The sequence below is a fragment of the Nannospalax galili genome, unplaced genomic scaffold, assembly GCF_000622305.1.
Source record: "Nannospalax galili isolate Female #2095 unplaced genomic scaffold, S.galili_v1.0 scaffold45, whole genome shotgun sequence".
Lineage (NCBI taxonomy): Eukaryota > Metazoa > Chordata > Mammalia > Rodentia > Spalacidae > Nannospalax > Nannospalax galili.
Window position 1 is genome coordinate 2,170,408 of NW_008355775.1, and position 14,418 is coordinate 2,184,825.

Below are 14,418 nucleotides of genomic sequence, written 5' to 3' on the forward strand. Positions count from 1 at the left end.
TTCTCTAGACAGGCCCCACTTACCTCTAGAAGGTTCTACAGCCTCCCTGAGTAACCACGAAGCTGGGAAACGTGCATGTAAAAGGAACCTGTGAGGTTATTTTAGATTCAGCCCATAACACTGATTCAGCTAGTTTTGGATATGAAGTCTTGAATTGTCATAGACATAATCAAAATCTGATTGGCAGTAAAGTGGTAATTGTTAATTACTGATAATTTCATAATTTTAGCTGAGGGCCAAACATTTTGACAAATAGCTATCAACTTTTGTCTAATGTCTAGGCATCATCTAGTTAATACTATTTATTGGAAAAAAATAGCAAAACGTGTGCTTTACTTTCAAGAACATGTTCTTCCTTCTGTAATCTTCCCAGGTTAGAATCAACACAAACAAACCTTTTTCAAACCTGTTTTTAGAAAGATACTTTTTTTTCTAATTAGTGAATTATAATATTTTTGGTCTTAGGCTTGAAACTCAAAACAGTAAAGTGAATAGGAAAACACTCTGGTGTTGATTTTAGTACATATTGTATGACTTCCTCTGCTTGATATAAGACTATAGTACAAATTGCTACATTTCTGTCAAAAGAACTCAAAATGGCACTGTGATAGAATATTGAACTTAACATTACCAAGAAAGCAAAATCTTTTCAGTTCAGAGGATTTATATGGATGTCCTTAACCAAAACAAAATTGAGGATGGGGCATAGGAAAAAGGAAAAACATAAATGTTGTAAATTAGGATAAGTTACTTCGTACTCATTGTGGAGGTTGAGAACACTCAGGAATAGTGTAATAACCAGACACTGCTGTTACAGCTTTATTTGACAAGGGAAGTAGCCTGGAACAAATGTGTGGAAGTCTAAGGCTTACTGCCAAGTGCTCAGACCTGGAGTTTATCAGCCTCTCACAGTGTATTTGATAAACTACTCATCCTAGGCTAAATACTGGAAAAGTGATGTGCAAAGATTAAACTGTAAAAAGAAATACGCATTCGAAGCATAAAAGATTTCATGAAGTCCAGCACCAGAGAAAGATTGCTGTGTAGTATCCAAATGTTAACACTGATCTGCAGTCAATAAAATGGGAGGATGGATCTTAGAAATTTAAGAAATTTAAGAAAGTGGTCAGAATTGGTGATATAGGACTCCTGACAGGCCAGAGGTAGTATTATCTTTGATTTTACTTGATAGAAATAGTGTTTACTCATTTTTTTTAAACTGATGGTACTAATAAGACCTCTAGTAAGTCATGGATGATAAGTATGATTTGTAAAATAGGTTCTTAGTAAGTTTGCAATATGAAAGTTGTAGAGCAAACAAAATATGGTGATAAACAGGTGAGTTTTTTGAAAACTAGTTTTATGAGTCAGCAGCCCTTTTAATGGATCATTGTTCTTATCTTTACATAAGTCAAAGCTTGAAGTATGGTGATAGTTCTAAAAAAAATGTTAGGATTGTTTTTGTTTTTCAGTATTTCAATCAAGTATTTTCAAAGAAGTCTAATTTAATATAGCTGCAGATAATAGAAATTTGTAGACTACTATGGAGATGGTCCCTGAACCCTAAGCAATTGCTTTGACCTACCATAGAGAGCAGAAATAAGAGAATTTAACATAATCTTCAGGCCTCCTAAGAATGAGATTGATGCCTCATTATCAACCACAAGCTAAAGCCCTCTACATTGCCTATTCCATTCATTCATGAACTCTTCATTTGATATGTACAGTAAAGGTACTCAATGAAATGCATATACAACCTCTAGGACAGAAGAACAAATTTACACAGGGTAGTCACAGAAGTCCACTCCAAGAAGTTGATGGGTACGCTGTTTAGATAAAGCATGACCAAAGAAACAGAAGGAACAGCGTAGTCAAAGACCCAAGCAGAGAAGTCCATAAGATTCAAGGTGGTAGAGAAATGGATAGAAAAATGAGTAAGGAGAATCAATCATACTGAAAGAATTGTGTAAATTGGAAATTTTTTAAAAAATGATCTGAAGATCTGAGTTAGGCAGGGCTTCAAGCCCCAGAAGAGGCTGGCTGAGTTGTGCAAAGGATTTGGCTTTACATAATTTTAGGAGCTATTATAGTAGGCTGTCAAATGTTGGAGCTGTGAACACTTCAGACTGAAACCTGTATCAGGTCTTGTTCTGACATTGGTATATGCATGTTCTTGGGAAAGAAATCCTCTATCTTGAAGCTAACCACATCTGGCATAGGTGTCAACGTGACTAAAGAAGGGGGGGGGTGAAGTAGGCTTATCTGCTTCCTCAAACACATGAGAATAATCAGCAGATCTGTGCTGTGTATGCACTAGAAAATGATTTCCAATCTGCATCTGCTGGGCTAATCACCAAGACTGCTGTGACCCACACCAACCAAAACTGTAGAGGGAAGACCAATATAGGAAGTGTTGTATAACTTAACCAAGTTCATACATTATGAAGTTGTCAAGCCCTCTGAATTCAACCTGGATTTCCTCTGATAATCTCAAACTTACTAGACAAACAGAATTCTTCCCCTTTAAATTTGCTTCTCCAGGGTTTCCCCTTTTTATAGAGATCTCTATCTTAAACCTTTTAATCTATTAAACTCTCTTGTCTCCCTCTTGACATCACCAATCTGAAACTAGATCTGTAGTTTTACTTCTGCAGGTCCCACCCCAGGTGTATGAGTTAAAACTCACATGTGAGTAGACATTCCACACATTGATTTCATATTTAACTTGATATAAGACTCCTGGAACTCCAAAACTGAAAAGAGCATTCTACCCCCCAAAAGCACATACAGGGAAGTGAGTTACGGTGGAGGAGCTGACGTGCTGCTATCATTACTTAAACCAAGGAAAACATTGCAGACAAGATGAAAGATCTAATAAAAATATGTTCCTACTCGATTCTAAAACTTTAACAGCTGGGCTTTCCCATGTGGAATAAAGTTACATAAATAACCCAGCCAGGAAATAGAGAGGCTGCAAAGAAGTCCAACAGGATGATAGATGATCCTGGACACTCTGCTCATCACACCCAGTGGAGTTACAAGGAAATGAGTGGTCACTGGAAGATATTGGTGAGCTGGTGCTGGCATGTGCGATCAGACTGCAGCCTCTCAGTTACCTGAGTCGTGTACCACCAGTTCTACTGTAATTTGTTAAGCATTCCAACACCTCCCTAATCTATCCCATGGGGGCCTCTTCTGCTCCATCCAAGTTCATCATTTAATTAGTCACAGAAATCCAGTTTTAAAAAAAAAAAAAAAATGGGTCGCAGAAATAAATGTTAAAATAAGTTTATATAATTTTCATTTAAAAAGAACAAATATCCTAAGTAAATTCTATTTCATATTCTTGTCCACATAATCAAACATTCCAACACCTCCCTAATCTATCCCATGGGGGCCTCTTCTGCTCCATCCAAGTTCATCATTTAATTAGTCACAGAAATCCAGTTTTAAAAAAAAAAAAAAATGGGTCGCAGAAATAAATGTTAAAATAAGTTTATATAATTTTCATTTAAAAAGAACAAATATCCTAAGTAAATTCTATTTCATATTCTTGTCCACATAATCTACCCAAAGCTGAAGCCTAGTTTCCTGTCCCCCCACTTTACTTTCAGTGAAGGTGCCATGAGAGAGAAGGATAGATCTTCAGCCTAAAGTAAATGCAGTTGCCCTCTTCCACTTGCATGCTGGCAAAGTGATGGGAGGAACCCATAATCCAGATGGTCGGCAGAGAACTCGGGGGCAAGTCTCATCTCAGGCTTGGGCTAGAGAAGATCTCTACAGCCTTACCAGGCCTGAACTCCAATGACTGTATTTAGAGTGAAAGTTTTATTTATGGTGCTCTTTACTAGTCCCCACTTCTGTTTCTTAGCAGTTTCTTAAACATGGATAAAGAACTCTTGAAGAATAGTCATTTTTTTCCAGATATATTCTTGGAAATCCCATTGTGGCTTAAAGTTCTACATATGTAAAATGTACCCAGTAGTTCATCTTCCTAAAAATTGCATGAGGGCTAACTTTGATCTTTGATATGTTACAGGAAATATTCTATGATTACCCCCAGTAGTTACTTCAGTAGGAAACATTCAGGGAGTGTATGTTTATTACCTTAGTTATTCAGGAATATCAGTAAGAATCAACTCATTGTCTACATCATGCAAAGGGAAATGTCCATATCAATGTGAAAGAAGAATGAAAGGGAAAAAAGAACAATCCAGAAAATCGCTGTTAGGTCTTTAATGGCTCATTATCTGCCCATACTGCTTTCTCTGCCTTCCCTGTGTTTTCATTTGCTGTGATCCAAGGAAACCACTCACTAGGATCATCCTAGCACAAGATGAGTCACTACTGAAAGGTGGACCTGCATTTACTCTAAATTACAAACCCTTTGCTCAAGAGAGTACCCCTTTAGAACCATACAGTGTACAATATTCGTAACTTTTTTCTCATTAAGAAACTAAAGTCTATGCGTTGTAGAAAATGTACAGACCATGTACACAAAGAGAAAATGATTTTCAATAACCTTAACAATTCAGGGTAGCCCTTTTAATGAATCCTGCAAAGACATGTATAAAGATTTTGAAAATTTATTTTCATGAAATGGAACAGGCTGGCTTTAGCCTCACTCCACTTAATAGTATACCATGAACATCTTTACACACCTTACATAATTTTGCTGTTACACCATTTAAAAATAATTACAGAGCATTCCACTATAGATTACAATTTAAGCAGTAGCCTGCTATTAGACATTTAAATTGTTTCCACTCTGGAAATGGCATATTTAGAAAGATAGTGTGGCACAAATCATATCCGTGACCTCAAGATTAATTCATATCACACGTGTACTTTAGATAAAAATGATATTCTCAATTTCCATTTAGATGGGCATGGGTAGATTTTTTGTTGTTGTTGTTCAGGATAAGCTGCATATGTAGGCAAAAATGTTGACTGCTCTCTTCTGATTATTTCATAGTTCCTTGGAAAAACACATTTTACTCTCCCTTACTCTCCCTATAACTTGAAATTACACTGCAAAAAAAGGCAAAGTTAACATTTATAATTCATAAACTTTTAGTAGGACACAATGCATTTTAAATAATTCCCTCCTCTCACCATGAGGCATTGAAGTACTGACATGCCTCAGGTGAGGGAAACAGCAGCCAAAAGACTATATTTGAGGAGCCGAGTGTGGTGGCACATGCCTTTAATCCCAGCAAAGGAAGGTAGATTTCTGTGAGTTCGAGGCCAGCCTGTTCTACATAGTGAGTTCCAGGCCAGCTGGGGCCACAGGGAGACTCTGTCTCAAAAAAAAAAGACTGTATTTGAATTTACTTCTGACATTGTAGGACATTGAACAAAATGGAGATGAGTAACCCTTTGTGAAGGTCTTATTCTAGAAACCATGGTCCCCAGACTGAGCAAAATATATTGGGTGTGTGTAAAGTGAAGGAGACAGAATGTCAGACAGCGGGCTTCATCAGTGAGTAGAGGTGGGTATGTGATAGAACATTCAAACTGAGCAACAGCCTGGATGCCATGTAACCCTCTGTCTTGCAGCCTCTGTTTCTAGTCTTCCATGCATTCGCTGTACAATGGGGCTGTATCTCCTTTTAAATAATAGAGGTTGAAAATCTATTTACAGAAAATTTTTACTGAAGTAACTAATTTATACTCTATAAAATGAAATATTTACACAAACACTAAATATATAATGTAGCAATTTTTGACATGAAGAGATGTATGTAATGGATTAAACCATGTTACAAAATTCTTTATGGGATATGATCTCTTTAGAATAATACACTCCCTGTATGTGTGTATGCCTATACGTACACACACACACACGCACACACACACACACACACATACACAATTTTACAAACTACAAAAGTATATAGCAATATGTTAATAATGATTTTACTTGGGAGGGGGGCAGAGTAGTGAATATACTTATTTCATATACTTTTATAGTAAAAACATATAATGTTATTGGCAAGTACATACATTTGAATTTCATGACCCATTTTTACACATGCTTGATAGTAGACTCTTACTGCAACTTGCTTTGTTGACCTTTAAAAAAAAACACATTTTGTATTTCTGTGTATATGTGTATGTATATATGTGAGTGAATGCCCTGTGTGTAGATGCTCGCAGAGGACAAAAGAGGGCCTTGGATGCCCAAGTGGTTGTTAGGTGCCCCATGTAGGTGCTAAAACTGAATTGGGTTCCTTTGGAAAAGCAGCAAGTTCTTAACTGCTGAACCATCCCTTCAGCCACTCCCCCATTTTTTCTTCTTTGTTTCTTTCCCACAAGGAAATGAAAGGTCTTGATATCTTCTTTGAGTTTTTGCCCTTACCCCCACCTTTTTTTGTAAATTCTCCCACACTCACTCTCAAACCGGATGTTTCATATGAATTGAAAGTCTTTAAAGGGGGTCAATCCTTACTTGCCTTTGGAAATCCAGAATGTGAACAGTATTTAGTAAACTTCTATCTATCATGTAAATTCTTAACTCTTTGAAGAAGCACAAATGGACTGAATTTACACTCTAATGCCTTGACTTCAAGCATTTTCAGCCATCAAGAAAAGCAAATCATTTACATTTAGAACTGACGAAAAACAGACTCAGTTGTCTCTAAAATATATGCATTACGAATAGTCTGCCAAGGATTTTTGTATAAAGACAAAAGATAATAAACTTAAAATGTATATACTAGTCAAGGGAAGTTTTACATATACAGCAGAGTAAGTGTGATGCAGTCTCTAGAAATAAATGCCTTACACTAGATATAAAATTAATGCCAAGTAAATTAGCTTAGTTTTTGAATATGACTCAATTCTATCTTAATCTTGGATTACATGGCACAAAATTCTCAACTTTATAAATTTCTGTGATTTTCTGGTTTACGGCAATAATGGCAAACATCTCTTGTGCTCTTTACATACCTTATAAAATACTGGAGAATCTGGTATTTATTATGTCATTCAATTATGTAGACTTTGAGACTTCCAAGACTGGAACATTTCCAAGAACCAGACAAAAGCAAACTAGTACAAAAAATGAAAAACAAAGAAAAAAAATTTGATTTTATAGTGTTAAATTTGGCTTTGAACATTTAAAATATGTTATATATAATATAATAATCATGTTAGTTATTAGACAAGGTTATTAGATGTTTAAGAATGTGTTATATAGAATCTACCCTTATCAGATGAAATCTTCTCACCCTTCATGGTTTATTCAGCTATTGACTAGGAGTTGTTAACATATCAGAAGTGTGTCTAAGTATCCAAAATTTAAAAATGTCAATGAGGAATAATTCATTAGTTTGCAGATTGTTTGCTAATTAAAAATATTTTAGTCATTCATTCCTTTTGAGTCATGTTCTCAACTAGTCATTACTTATGTGATCATAAGAAGAACTGACAGTTTTCAAACACATCAAATGAAAATCTCGCCTACACTATAGGGAAATTATCCTCAATACCCCACCACCAGAACTGTGGACTTATAGACTAACAGTCCCATTTTCTCCACTATTGGCCAATTCATTCTCGGTCTTTCCCATGCCTCTAAACCCAACGAAACACCAAGGCTAATTTGGATGAGTCGTATTTGAGAATAACACTTACTTACCCAGGTCAAATTAAGCAGAAAATTAATTTGTTGAGAAAAATGTCAGCAAGCCAAGGTGAGCAATCATATAAGAGGTGAGTAACAGAGATCTCAACCAAGTAGTGGTGCTGAAACACTGGACTGGCTCTGGGCCTTGTCATTCTCACTTTGTCACTTGTCCCTGAATGTAGACTCTCTACAGATGAAATCCATTCTACTCCATCTCTGTTCTTAGACATCAAGTGCGAGAGAATCAAAGTCCCGAGATAGATGGCATCAAGCAGTTGTTGGCACAGTAATGCCACATACCAAAATAACTTCAGATTGCAGGCTTAAAATATTAATTTACTCTTTTCTTTGTGGTCAGCTGAGGAGTAGCTATCCTAACCTTTGCATGTATGTGCTTACCTCCAAACTCAGGATGGGATGGATCTGAGCTCTTTGTCTCTCATATTTATTGGATAGGTGAATTATCTGCCATTTTTCTTTGTAATGACAGCACAAGTTCAAGATGACAAGGCAAACTGTATTAAGCACATTTCATCTCTGTAAAATCACATTTTTAAACATTCCATTGGCAAAAAGCAAGTCTTAAGATAACCCAAAGACATAGAAACAAAATTCCTTTTCTAACAAAAAGGTTATAAAGCTATATAGCTGAAGCCCTGCACATAGGATGTGGTAAAAATTTGGGATTATTACTTTAATTTATTCCAGTGGTAATTCTCACTAGTCAAGTTCAGATTTTATGGTAGTACTTGCCTACTTAAGGGTAAGGAAGGAATGGTGGTCCACTTTGTTTCTGTAAGAGATAAATTACCCTGTCTTCTATCAAGATTCACATAATGACAGTCCTCATATGCTGGGGGAGGGGTTCAAAGGCTAAACAGGCAGCAATCAAAACACTGGCATCTGAGGAACCTAATCATTATGCTTTCCCATTCTCTTTAATGAGTTCAGGTGGAAAGCAATGAAGTTACATGCCTAAAAATGAAAATTAGATTAGAGTACAGATTTGAAAGCTTGGGCTATAGAGTAGAAAATGAAAAATGCCATTTTTCCTAGAATAATGATAAGATGATCCTACATGTAAGGCACCTTCCATGGATCTACAAAGAAATTTGTATCAATATGTTACTCTCAAACTGGAGGCATAGGCAGGGGGAAATCTCTATGAGATCAAGGTCAGCCTGGTCTACATAGCATTATAGCCCAGCTGGAGCTACAGGGAGACCCTGTCTCAAAAATGTGTGTGTGTGTGTGTGTGTGTGTGTGTGTGTGTGTGTGTTACTCTGCTACCGACTTGTTCTCGTACCTCAGATTTACTAGAAACAAATACAAAGTTATTTGAGGTCCTGCCCACACACATCCCAGGTGCAAGAATAAATCTCTGAAAACACACCATAGAAATCTCCTGCCCAGTTGTATTTTTGTTCTCTTTAGGAATTTTGACAATCATTATCTTGGTTCTTCCTCTATAAATAAACAAAAGCAGAAGTGTCTTCTTTTTTTTTTTAATTCTGCCTCTAGGATCTTGATTTCTATAATATTTCTAATGTGACTGCAGACACTGCTATGTGGTCGCTATGATGGATTAACATGGATGGTATGATTTAGTGAAGAAGAAGTCATATAAGCAGAAAAGTGATCTGGTTACTAAATAACCAGTTACTACACATCCTTGGGAGGAGCCTGGCTGGGCTAGTCCATAGCTATGGTCCAGAAATGGGGAATGCGTATAGGTCAAGTATAAAGCTACTTACCTTATGGCAACAGATTTTTTTTTTTTACATAGTTTCCATGCAGAATAAGCCAGTTAGTTGTTTAGAGCAGTCACAAGAGATTCTAACTTTTCAGCACCTGGAGATAAGGACTCCAAGTTCCTATGGGAAATTGAGTCCAGATGCAGGCCCTCCTACCACCTCCACCATCAACCTCCCAATATAAGGCCATTTATCTTGTTGCAGAAGAAAATTCTTGCAACATTCTCTGAAAATTGCTTACTAAGCTTAAAGATGGAGCAGTGATTATATTGCTAATAGTCTGGAAAGGGGACTCATCAGAGATTTAAATTTCATAAATAAGTTATAGTTGCTATTGCTATTGTTGGCCATATGTTATACTGATTTCTCCAAATAAGAGGCTCCAAAATAGCTGTTGAAAGATATTAAGCTTTTATTATTAATTTTATGCAGTTCCCAAGGAACATCTTAAACAATTTCTATATTCCTATCAAGTCAGTATATGAGGTATTGAACTTAGAGGCAATGAAACATCTGGTTTGGCCTGCCCATCAAACTGCAGATGTACTTAATTTTGCTTTGGCAACTAAGAACATTTTAGTTTAATTACATTCAACAATGAAAGAAATGGAATTCTTTTATCTATGCTCAACTCTGGCACTTCCATGGACATCATACATATTTGAGCAGCATTAGTTTGAAGGATGTACTTTGAGTGTTGTAAGTTTTCTGTATTAGACATTCTTGGAGTGCCAGCTCGTTAATATTCTAGTTTCTCAAAGAAAAATCTCACATGAGGATGATTCAAAAAAGTATGGATGAAACTTGACCAACTATACAATAAGATCTTTGCTTCCAAGTATTTAAATTCTAAGTAGGAAATGCAATGAGGGTTACGATAAGTATAGATGCACCAATGAGAGCCCTCTGGTAAGATAATCATGAAAACCCTCAAACACAAAACAAATCAAAACTTTCCTATATCTTCCCTTCTCATTTTCTTCTTCCTTTAGTTCTCTTCCTTTTTCCTTAAACTAGCTGTACTCTGCTCCTCTTATCTAAAATTATAATGACTGTGTCAAACATGCTCCCTTTGGGGAAATACAGATTTAAGACACATAAGAGGCAGGGACACTTACAGTTACATAGTATTATTTTATATCAGCCAGAGAATCAAGAAAGGGTTCTGTCACGTGCCCTTCCATTAACATCCTTCTAAACAAGCCTATGCTGAATGTGTCCCATCTTCTTACAAGGACAGGAAGAAGTAGATGAGGTCAAGCCACAGCCTAATAATAATTTTAAATACTAGAAAACTTCACAAAACTTGTCTAATGTGGCATCTAGCTCTACTTTAAAAGTTTTAATTATGCTTTTTATTTGTCAGACACATTGTATAAGTACAAGTTCTTTAGAAGAGGGTTACTGGGACATCCTTCAAAGTATCCAGATGTTTCTAGAGAAGTCATAGGTCATCTTTTGTAATGGGAAACAACATGCAACAGAAAATATCAAAGGACGCTTACAATTCCTGACAGCTTGCTTTGAAAAATCCCTCTCTCCCCCAATGGTCTTTCAATATAAGACTGGCAGAAACCATTTTGTTCTGCCTCAACAAGAGCTCCATTAAATTAGTGGTAATTAAGATTACAGAAATGGTTTAATTACTCATCCTTTTATTCCTGGGTGCAATACCTAATTGAAGTATATCTCACAAGAGAAAAGAAGAGGGGAAAAAGATTTATGAAGTTTTTTGATGGTTGTTTAAATCAAAGAATTTCAGGGAGAACTTTAATTAAAGTCAGCATCTGTGCTTTCATGGTACTGGGAAATACACTGAAAATTCCTCATGTGATATTTCTTACTCCTAGAAATTACCCATTAACATTGGCTTAGTTTTTTGAAGAGTAAAATGATAAGTTTATAGAAGAGTAAAATGATGTGAGTAAGCTTAGTGAGTGGCATGGTCAAACAGAGAGTACAGCAGAACATGGGCTGGAACCATATATGTTCAGCACTAAACCTGTGCCCTTGACTCTAATTCCAGCCTCCAGGTTGACACATCTGGTTACTTTCAACTACTGGCCTTAAAACTCAAGTTAATTCCTTAAAGTCACAGAAGAAAGAGGATGGTAAAGCTTCAGGTTCTTGTTTCGGTCACAATTACTTCAATTCTGCTTAGTACTCCAATCTAAAGCCATTTTGTCCTGCTATAATGGAATATTGAGGTTGAACACTTTTCGATGAACATAAAATTTATTGTCTCACAGCTCTAGAGGCTATGAGGTACAAGTTTGACTGGAATAAGGACAGTAGGGGCTTCTTGTTGCATCTTCCATGACAAATGGCTGAGAGCTGAGGAAGAAGAAAGAAGGAAGAGGAAGAGGGAGAGCAGGCAGCACAGGACAGAACACAGGAATACAACTCCCAGCTTTAAACCCTTTCACAGTGGACATTAATCCCGTCTTGAGAGGGAAGCCCTCGTGATCATTAGGCCCACATGCCAGTGCTATTACAGTGGGGATTTAAGTCTCTAGCATATTTCCGGGGGGGGGGTACACATTCAAACCACAGTGCTTCTTTTGAAGAAAGGAGAAAGGATCTCATGCTTAGGAAAATGTTTGAAAACCACTAACCTAATCTACGCTGCTCATTTGTCCTCAAGGCTATTTCAGAGACTAGTATTTCAGAGCTAATTCTAGAATATTTTCACCCTAATGGCTCTCTGTTTTTCTTTTCTGTTATGCTTACTCCAGATTACACTAACTCCAATATTCAGGTTGGCTTCAGTTTCATTAGAAAAAGTAATTTCCCTTAATCTTTCCCTTAATAAAAGAGAATTCTTAATTCAAATAACTTGAAAGTCTTACATAATCAAGTAGACTCATCTGTGGCTAGCTCGATAAACTCACTTGGTTTTATGTAGGTTTTCCTGCTCTGTTCTCCATATTTTCTCATTTGCCTCATCCTTATTTCTTTCATCACGACATTAAAGGCTGAAGTAATTCCAGATTTTGAACCGTCACACTACAGAGCAAGAAAAGGGGTTTCTTCCTAAACTCCCCATGAGAATTTAAACACCATTGCCATAATTCTCCACCAAGTTTTCTTTTACATTTCATTAAATGTGGTCAAGTATTCATTTCTAAACCAATGATTATGACCATGGGAAATCAGATATGCAGACTGACCTGACTTTGCCAAGTCATAGGGCCACTACTGCCACTGCAGGAAATTTAGGTCACCAGAGGAAAATGAGTGTGCATTTACCAGAAGGGGAAAGGAACAAAATGCTAGAAAATCAGTTAACTCACTTCACTACATATAGCAATTCATATGCCGCAAGAGCATGAGGCTGTAGGCAATAAGCTGCAATAGAAGCAGTGTGGCACAGTCATAGTTCAGTCACCCTGCTGGCAGGAATACTATCAGTACTGAGCGAACTCTAAGGTCTGGCTCATCCAGGTAGAGAACTAGGTGTGCATGGCTCAGCCTGAGCAAGTAAACAAGCGAGTGGTCCATGAACCAAATAAGGCCCACCAGTGAATTCTGTTAAATCCATGAACTAAGAACAGTTTCCATAAACTTAAATGTTTAAGCCAAAAGTTCATAACTTAAAAATATTATGAAATGCCAGTGTGCATAAGTAAACTCATGAGCAAAACACAATCATACTTACTTGTCAATATATTTCTGTGGCTGCCTATGAAATATTTATTATCTAGTAAAGAGTTTGCCAAGCCATCGGGAACATCCTGTGACTCCAATTGTCATTCATGACTCACAACATCATTACGGCCTGGGAACTTGTTAGAAATGTTATGTCTTTGAATTAGAATCTCTGCAAGTAGAACCCAGTGATCTGTGCATTTAGCAGGACTTTTGGGTCATTTTGATTTAGACTAAAGTTTGAGAACTACTACTATAGAAAGATGTTTTTATTTTCTATAATATAAAAAATGACCCTCTGTTTATTTGCATATTACCTGGTTGACCATCATTAATCTAGCATACATACAAGATCTTAAATGCTCCAAAATTTGAAACTTTATGAGTGCCATCATGATGCCACAAGTGGAAAATTTTCACTTGACATCATATGACAGATCACAATCAGAAGCATGCACGTTAAAACACTGAATAAAATTAATCTCAGGCTACATATAAAACACGTATATGAGAAATAAATACATTTCATGTGTAGACTGGCGAACCATATCCAAGAGATCTGATCTCATGTATACAAATATTTCTGTATGAAACTATCTGAATTCTGAAACACTTATGGTTACAAGCCTTTTGTATGAGAGATATTCACCTTGTAGCTACATATGATTATTTATAAAAGCAGAAATACTGTTTTGCACATAACTGCCACAGTAGTTTATATTTTCCATATCATTACAAGCTTCATGTTCATCTTCTGGTTGGGGACGCTGAGCAGAAATGGGAGAACATAACACGTAGGATAAGGAAGGTGGCAAAGATAGGTGGAAGCTAACACTGGGAGCGTAGGCAGGAGGCAAAGCCAGACTCAGTACACCACAATGTTAAATTGGGGCAAAAGACACCCAACACCAGGGATCTGACCTGTTTATATCAGAAAAACTAAACTGCGTTGAGTCATGAGAAGCACTTGAAGGATACAATTTGGATTTTGAACAATGTTTTCCACATGGTGTACATGTCACCATGTACTTTCTAAGTTTCCAGCTCACTCCACAATGAAACTCATATTTCAGTGCATGAACATCAGAAATTATAGGCCTGCACACCTTAATTTTGTATTAGAAAAAGTCTGAAAACTAGATACTCAGCCTTCAATGTATTTTATATGTGAGAGATTTATCAAGAATGAACACTGATTTCTAAAAAATAAAGATTTTCAGTATTTTCTCTCATTATAATAAAGTAATTGGCCTGGGAAATCAGGGGCAAGTTAGAGAAAAATTTGCTTGTGTTACAAAAGTCTGATCATTAAATACATAGAGCTGACCACCGATAGAAAATGTCACATAACACAAGCTAACTGTGTACAGAACGAAGATCAATTAA